The sequence below is a fragment of the Oncorhynchus kisutch genome, linkage group LG13 (genome assembly GCF_002021735.2).
Source record: "Oncorhynchus kisutch isolate 150728-3 linkage group LG13, Okis_V2, whole genome shotgun sequence".
In the NCBI taxonomy this organism is placed as follows: domain Eukaryota; kingdom Metazoa; phylum Chordata; class Actinopteri; order Salmoniformes; family Salmonidae; genus Oncorhynchus; species Oncorhynchus kisutch.
In genome coordinates, this window is record NC_034186.2 from 75,719,407 (window position 1) to 75,728,392 (window position 8,986).

Genomic DNA, 8,986 nt, shown 5'->3' on the forward strand with positions numbered 1-8,986 from the left:
TAACAGAGACGCAGAGGGAGAGAGTAGTTAACAGAGACAGAGAGTAGTTAACAGGGACGCAGAGGGAGAGAGTAGTTAACAGAGACAGAGAGTAGTTAACAGGGACGCAGAGGGAGAGAGTAGTTAACATAGACGCAGAGGGAGAGAGTAGTTAACAGAGACAGAGAGTAGTTAACAGGGACGCAGAGGGAGAGAGTAGTTAACAGAGACAGAGAGTAGATAACAGGGATGCAGAGGGAGAGAGTAGTTAACAGAGACGCAGAGGGAGAGAGTAGTTAACAGAGACAGAGAGTAGTTAACAGGGACGCAGAGGGAGAGAGTAGTTAACAGAGACGCAGAGACAGAGAGTAGATAACAGAGACGCAGAGGGAGAGATGGAGGAAGGGAAGGAGAGGGAGAGATGCAGAGACAGAGAGTAGTTAACAGAGATGCAGAGACAGAGAGTAGTTAACAGAGACGCAGAGACAGAGAGTAGTTAACAGAGACAGAGAGTAGATAACAGAGACGCAGAGGGAGAGGGAGAGGTGGAGGAAGGGAAGGAGAGGGAGAGATGCAGAGACAGAGAGTAGTTAACAGAGACAGAGAGTAGTTAACAGAGACGCAGAGACAGAGAGTAGTTAACAGGGACGCAGAGACAGAGCGTAGTTAACAGAGACGCAGAGACAGAGAGTAGTTAACAGAGACGCAGAGACAGAGAGTAGTTAACAGAGATGCAGAGACAGAGAGTAGTTAACAGAGACGCAGAGACAGAGAGTAGATAACAGAGACGCAGAGACAGAGCGTAGTTAACAGAGACGCAGAGACAGAGAGTAGTTAACAGAGACGCAGAGGGAGAGAGTAGTTAACAGAGACAGAGAGTAGTTAACAGGGACGCAGAGGGAGAGGTGGAGGAAGGGAAGGAGAGGGAGAGATGCAGAGACAGAGAGTAGATAACAGGGACGCAGAGGGAGAGAGTAGTTAACAGGGACGCAGAGGGAGAGAGTAGTTAACAGGGACGCAGAGGGAGAGAGTAGTTAACAGGGACGCAGAGGGAGAGAGTAGTTAACAGGGACGCAGAGGGAGAGAGTAGATAACAGGGATGCAGAGGGAGAGATGCAGAGACAGAGAGTAGTTAACAGGGACGCAGAGGGAGAGATGCAGAGACAGAGAGTAGTTAACAGGGACGCAGAGGGAGAGATGGAGGAAGGGAAGGAGAGGGAGAGATGCAGAGACAGAGAGTAGTTAACAGGGAAGCAGAGGGAGAGGTGCAGAGACAGAGAGTAGTTAACAGGGACACAGAGGGAGAGATGGAGGAAGGGAAGGAGAGGGAGAGATGCAGAGACAGAGAGTAGTTAACAGGGACGCAGAGGGAGAGATGGAGGAAGGGAAGGAGAGGGAGAGATGCAGAGACAGAGAGTAGTTAACAGGGAAGCAGAGGGAGAGGTGCAGAGACAGAGAGTAGTTAACAGGGACGCAGAGGGAGAGATGCAGAGACAGAGAGTAGTTAACAGGGACGCAGAGGGAGAGGTGGAGGAAGGGAAGGAGAGGCAGAGAGAGATATGGGATAGAGATTGAGTGATGTCTGGTGAGATGGAAAGAAGAGAGAGGGGGAGGAGGGGAGACATGCAGAGAGAGTTAAGGAAGGGGGGGGTAGATAAAAGTGCTGACAAAGGAAACGGTAAAGACACAGGGTTTAATCTGATTTGTCATTACTGGAGGAGGCTGATTGGTGGATAGTTCTCTCTCTGACGGCTGGACTAAACGGCTTCACTGTAGAGTAATGGGAGAGATACATACACAAGGATGTGCTCTCAAATATGCACATACAAACGCATGCGCACACACACACACCAGTGGAGGCTGGTGGGAGGAATTAGTTGGGGACGGGTTCGTTGTAATGTCTGGAATGGAGTAATGGAATGGAGTCAAACGTGGTGTCCATATATTTGATGTGTTTGATACTGTTCCATTGATTCCTTTCCAGCCATTTAAATGAGCCTGTCATCCTATAGCTCCTCACACAAGCCTCCTTTGACTGACACACACACACACACACACACACACACACACACACACACACACACACACACACACACACACACACACACACTGAATCTTTGGTCAATAAGGAGCCACCATCTGACTGTCTAATGGATGATTGTCTCATCCACTCTCATCAAAGGGATTGGGAGCGAGAGAGAGATAGAGAGAGAGTGAGAGCAGCTGGGGGTTGTGATATGTCCATTCTGATTTAAGATGCGAGAGAAACAGAGAAAGAGTGCGTGAGAGAGATATCGCAGATTAGAGGGAGAGATAGTAGGGACATGATTGACAAGTGAAGCAGCCTATGGGAGCAGCGTATGAGGCAGGATGATCCATTGAGTAAACAGACATCAAAAGTAAGCATGTTGGAGATTCGGTTCCCAATTCAATAATTGAATCACAATTCCATGTCACAGATACATGAAAGGGGGATACCTAATCAGTTGTACAACTCAATGCATTCAACTGAAATGTGTCTTCCGCATTTAGCCCGTTTGAATCAGAGAGGTGCGGGGGGCTGCCATAATTAACATCCACGTCTTCGGCGCCCGGGGAACAGTGGGTTAACTGCCTTGCTCAGGGGCAGAACGACAGATTTTTACCTTGTCAGCTCGGGGATTCGATCCAGCAACCACTAGGCTACCTGCCGCCCCAGGAAAACCCCATTGTATTTAAAAATTGGTGTGGTGTTGCCACAACATCCACCAGAGGATATTGAATCAGGTGTGTTACTGCTTGGCTGGAGCAAATGCCTGCACCCACACCGGCCCTCTGTTAGAATACTGGCCAGTCCTGTTCTATAGGAACTGATCTAGTGTTTCTCAGTGAAAGAGAGACCCCTGCAGGTCGTTGTAAGCACTGCAGCTTCTTCAGACACATGGACCAGTGTAGCAACTGAACCAGACACACATCTAAACTAACACCATACATATATCAATATATACAGGGATGGAATTTAAGGATCTGGGCGCTGGTCAGCCAAGCTAGTGAACAGCAATTTTAACTAGCCCAGTTCCAAAGTCTTTGCTATGGGATATTAGAAAAGGCAAAGATTAGAGTGCTAGTTTGGCACGTTTTCTACTATACTAGCTCAATTTCCATTCCTGAATACATACCAACACCATAGACAGAGAGCAAGCAGCAGTGAGATTGGTCACTGACATGCCTCAAACTGACCACCCTCTACTGTAGGATGTCCTACAGGGAGAGACAGCCCTGGCAGAGTCCTCCGTGAGCAGAATGAACTGACCACCCTCTACTGTAGGATGTCCTACAGGGAGAGACAGCCCTGGCAGAGTCCTCCGTGAGCAGAATGAACTGACCACCCTCTACTGTAGGATGTCCTACAGGGAGAGACAGCCCTGGCAGAGTCCTCCGTGAGCAGAATGAACTGACCACCCTCTACTGTAGGATGTCCTACAGGGAGAGACAGCCCTGGCAGAGTCCTCCGTGAGCAGAATGAACTGACCACCCTCTACTGTAGGATGTCCTACAGGGAGAGACAGCCCTGGCAGAGTCCTCCGTGAGCAGAATGAACTGACCACCCTCTACTGTAGGATGTCCTACAGGGAGAGACAGCCCTGGCAGAGTCCTCCGTGAGCAGAATGAACTGTCCAGCATCAATGCAAGGACAAATGAACTGAAAAATTTGAACATAACTACCGCTGTCAGTCTTTTTTTTCATAACCAAATGTGACTTTTAAACTGTAATTCCTTGTTAGCTAGTACCTTTTTAATTGAATGTAGTATCTTGTGTTTTTAAACTGTGCATTCTACATCATTCAGGCTGTGATCAAATCAAAATCATCGAAAATAACTAAGGTTACGTATGTAACCACGGGTTACGTGAGTGATCCGATCCCTCCAATATGGTGTCCTTCCGCTCAGCAGGATACATTCTGAGTAAGAATTTCGGATTAGTCCCGTGTACCAGGTAGTGCTGCGGCTGACCCCCTTAAATAGCTTCCACACGATACTCCCACCTTGTGTCCTTTTCGGGCTGCCGTAGATCACCGACAAGAGAATTGGAGTGATCCAATAGCTCACATAACCGTGGTTACATACGTAACCATCATTATGTAGCAATATATTGATCACTCCAATATGGTATCACAATACCAGATAAATCTGTGAACTAGGCCAGGCCAGACAAGAGCAAAATCCCGTAGGACTGAGCTCAGGGCAGTCATTGTTGCTGTGTCCCTTCATCCCCTTCCAGGGAAGTGGGGTCAACACCCAACAAGGCCGTCCCGACCTGGTTGGCGGCAGCAACATTGACTCGATAGTACCTAGGAAAAGTGCTAGACGACGCCTGTGTCACATGTGCTCCTGCCACACCCCCTAGTGGTCATCCGGTGTCTGCTTGACCTGCAGCCATTCCCCAGAACACCCTTTCTCTCTCTTTCCCCCTCCCTTTCTGTTTGTGTGATTGTGTGGTTGGAGACAGGTGTGCTGGATTCAGAGCAGATCCCTACCAGCTGAAACTCGTTCCATTATCAAGACCTCTACAAATACTCAGTCCTCCCACTTCCATTCTGCCAGATCGTAATCTCTGCTCAGTCAGTTCATGATTCTAGCCATCATTATTAGTCAAGATCCTGTTTCCCTACTGTACCTGTTACTCTACTGTACCTGTTACTCTACTGTACCTGTTTCCCTACTGTACCTGTTTCCCTGCTGTACCTGTTTCCCTGCTGTACCTGTTACTCTACTGTACCTGTTTCCCTACTGTACCTGTTACTCTACTGTACCTGTTTCCCTGCTGTACCTGTTTCCCTGCTGTACCTGTTTCCCTGCTGTACCTGTTTCCCTACTGTACCTGTTTCCCTGCTGTACCTGTTTCCCTACTGTACCTGTTTCCCTGCTGTACCTGTTTCCCTACTGTACCTGTTTCCCTGCTGTACCTGTTTCCCTGCTGTACCTGTTTCCCTGCTGTACCTGTTTCCCTACTGTACCTGTTTCCCTGCTGTACCTGTTTCCCTGCTGTACCTGTTACTCTACTGTACCTGCTACTCTACTGTACCTGTTTCCCTGCTGTACCTGTTTCCCTACTGTACCTGTTACTCTACTGTACCTGTTTCCCTGCTGTACCTGTTACTCTACTGTACCTGTTACTCTACTGTACCTGTTCCCTACTGTACCTGTTACTCTACTGTACCTGTTTCCCTGCTGTACCTGTTACTCTACTGTACCTGTTACTCTACTGTACCTGTTTCCCTGCTGTACCTGTTTCCCTACTGTACCTGTTACTCTACTGTACCTGTTTCCCTGCTGTACCTGTTACTCTACTGTACCTGTTACTCTACTGTACCTGTTTCCCTACTGTACCTGTTACTCTACTGTACCTGTTTCCCTGCTGTACCTGTTTCCCTGCTGTACCTGTTACTCTACTGTACCTGTTACTCTACTGTACCTGTTTCCCTGCTGTACCTGTTTCCCTACTGTACCTGTTACTCTACTGTACCTGTTACTCTGCTGTACCTGTTACTCTGCTGTACCTGTTTCCCTGCTGTAACTGTTTCCCTACTGTACCTGTTTCCCTGCCTGACGCTGTTTATCCTCTCACTGTAGTTTTGCCGCCCTGACTCTGTCTCCTGTTCCACATCTCACCACCCTCCTACCTTGTTCTGGACTCACCACACCACCTCTCCCTTGGATTCCCATCCAGACCTGTTTCCTCTGTCCCAACCCAGCTCACTCCAATCTCAGCCTACACTTCTGGTTTCCTACAACTCATCCGAGCTTCCCTGGATCTGCACTTCATTTCTCCCTGTGTACAATAAATATCTTGGTTCATTCATCCCTGTTTCCAGGTCTGAGTCTGCTCTTGGGTTCCCCTGTGCTGCGCCACCTGACACCCTGTGGTAGAAATTATATAGGAAGAGAGACTGCAGATACTTCCAAACAACAACTTTATTATAAGATTTGCAAAAATTGAGCAGTTCAACAATCCACTCACAGTGCACAGTTAAAAAGCCCAATGAACAGAGTTGGTGTTCTCCTTTTACAGAAAGTACATCCTCTTATCTATGTGACAGTTAGCAGATTGCATAAACAGGGCCTGGGAACAGAGTTTACGATTCTTTGTTCCTCCCTGCAATTCCCACATAGCTACATTTGTTACTGTAATTTAATTATGCCAATGTGCTTTCATCAATTGAATCCTACAGACGAAGAACCATATATGTGACATTTAAAAAAAGAGATATACTTGAAAAAACATTGGACACCCTTTTTCTATTGTGAACCGGTTTCACAAGCTTTCCACGTGCTGATTAACAATCATCTTAAATTTAAAGATAGGCTCTCGTGGAATAACCGTTTATGTGCACCACTCAGAATGGACGGACAAGCGCACAACCTTTCTGTTGCTGATGAAAATCTCAGAAATGTGGGAAAGAAACTTAAAACAAAACTAAAAGAATGGAAAGACAGGCAAAGGAAGATCTTACGGGATGCAGGAAAACCCTATACAAATCATAAGGGTCAAGAAAACCCTATACAAATCATAAGGGTCAAGAAAACCCTATACAAATCGTAAGGGTTAAGAAAACCCTATACAAATAGTAAGGGTTAAGAAAACCCTATACAAATAGTAAGGGTCAAGAAAACCCTATACAAATCGTAAGGGTCAAGAAAACCCTATACAAATCGTAAGGGTCAAGAAAACCCTATACAAATCGTAAGGGTCAAGAAAACCCTATACAAATCGTAAGGGTCAAGAAAAAACTGTGAAAAGCTGTCCAAAAGAGGTATGTGGAAGAACCGTATATCAAACAATCAAGCTAGCTAGCTATAGAGTACAGTAACTAACATGTATGTTCTGGGTTGTCTAATTTGTAACTATAGAGAAAACATATTAGCTGACTCATACATTATCGTTACAAATGTTATTTCTAGATTATAGAAGAAACATAGCTAGCTACTTTTTCTCCATCCACCGGATGATTCGACATGGCTACAGTAGCTAGTTACACTGTATCCTGCAGGGAAGAGCGTGTTCCACGACGTGCAGAAAGGATTGTGGAAAGTTGACTGATGAACGCAAGCTACATCTGTTCAACAGTTTCTACACTGTCCCATACGAGAAACAACAAGCGTTGATTCTCTCCGGCTTAGAACAGGTTAGAAATAAGACAAAACACCTATTATTATAATAGCTATATTGAACACTTGCATAGTTTAACTTTGACAGTAATGATACGTACATTAACGTTAACTCTAATAGTGCAGTGTTACACAATGGTGCAATACAAACTCATTCTGTGTATAGGTTGGGAGTGTGTGAAAGATGGATGTCCTGATCAAGCAATATCCTGAATGTGCTACAGTATATTAAATTCTGAATTCATCATTGTCAATTTTTATTGCAGCATGAGGTGAAACGGAGACGTAAACCTGAGGATACAAAGGAGAACAAACGACGGAAACAAACCTTCAAATACCATGTACAGCAAGCAGGCCAGAGATTGAATGTGTGCAAGGTTACTTTCATGTCTGTGTTCCAGCTAACCAACAGCCATCTTCAGGCAAGTGAAAATATGAATTAATGTCTATATGAATATCAATTACAAACATATTGTATTCTCTGTACTAGTTTTTAATAACCTGCTAATTGAAATGTAATTGTTTTGGTCAGGTTATTCAGGAAAAGTTAGCTGAGGCAGGTGAGGTTGCAGGGTCTCCAGATCAGGTTACTGAGGCTAGGTCTCCTTTAGAAGATGGAAGAGGGAAGCATAGCAATAGGTAATGTGCTATGGATTCCAGCCTGGATTATTTCACTATAGCAGTGCTCTAAACAATCTTCTAAACATTAACATAGAGTATCAAATGGATGAATAGCGAATTCTGAAACAAAAATATAAAAATGTTTATTACTTTTAAACAAAATGATGGTAACTAAGCTGTCCAACTACCACCTGAGCATTGAGGACTGAGTGCCGATTACCTTCCCTCTCCCACCGGACAGCACTGGCCTAATTCTCGCCGCCCTACAGGACCCCCCGGCCACAAACGGCAATGGCGTGACCGGGATTTGTACCCCGGTTATAGCAACACAGTTGCACTCTAAGGCAGGTCCCTAGACCATTGAGAGAATACAACTTTAATAACATATTGTCTCCTTACAGGCCACATCGGATACGTGCTACAGTGAAAGAGGGCATCAAGGAGCACATTCTATCTTTCCCAAGAACCCAGAATGGGGGGGATGCACACAGAGAATACCTCAGCCCTGATCTGAATTTGTTGCAAATGTACCGACTCTACAAAGAGAAGAATACCACATCTGCAAAATTCTGGGTTGATAGGGACATTTTCAAACAGCAGAGTCTCAATTTCGGCCAACCCAGGAGTGACACCTGTGGCAAATGTGACGCATTCTTCACTAAGATGTCAGCAGCAACATCTGAAGAGGAGAAGAAGAAGATTGCAGTTGAAAGTGAGTTGCACCATCAAAAAGCCGTAAAAGCCTACACACAGCTTCAAAGTGACACTGAGTGGGCTAAAGTCAATGCTGACTGCCATGTCATTTCTGTGGATCTACAGGGGGTGATGTACACCCCTAATCTAACCCACTCCAATGTCTACTACCAGCGGCAGCTGTCACATTTTAACTTTTGCATCCAGGAACTTTGAAAAGAAGATCCTGCATACATGTGTGTTTGGCATGAGGGGATTGCACACTGAGGGTCCATTGAGGTGGCAAGCTGCATATTGAAGTGGTTTTCTGAACGTTTTGTAATATTGACCTTCGGGACCTGCATATTGGCACATCACATTGATCCATATTTGATATTTACAAGTTGTGCTTGTTTTGATTGAATTCATTTAATTGTATTCTATTTTTGTAGTTATTCTATGGTATGTTCACATTGAGGGCTTCATTTTAAATGAGACTAAGATTTCATGACTCAACTTTTGAGAAAAAATTCATCAGTGCTAAAGTTGATAGACCACCTTTAAA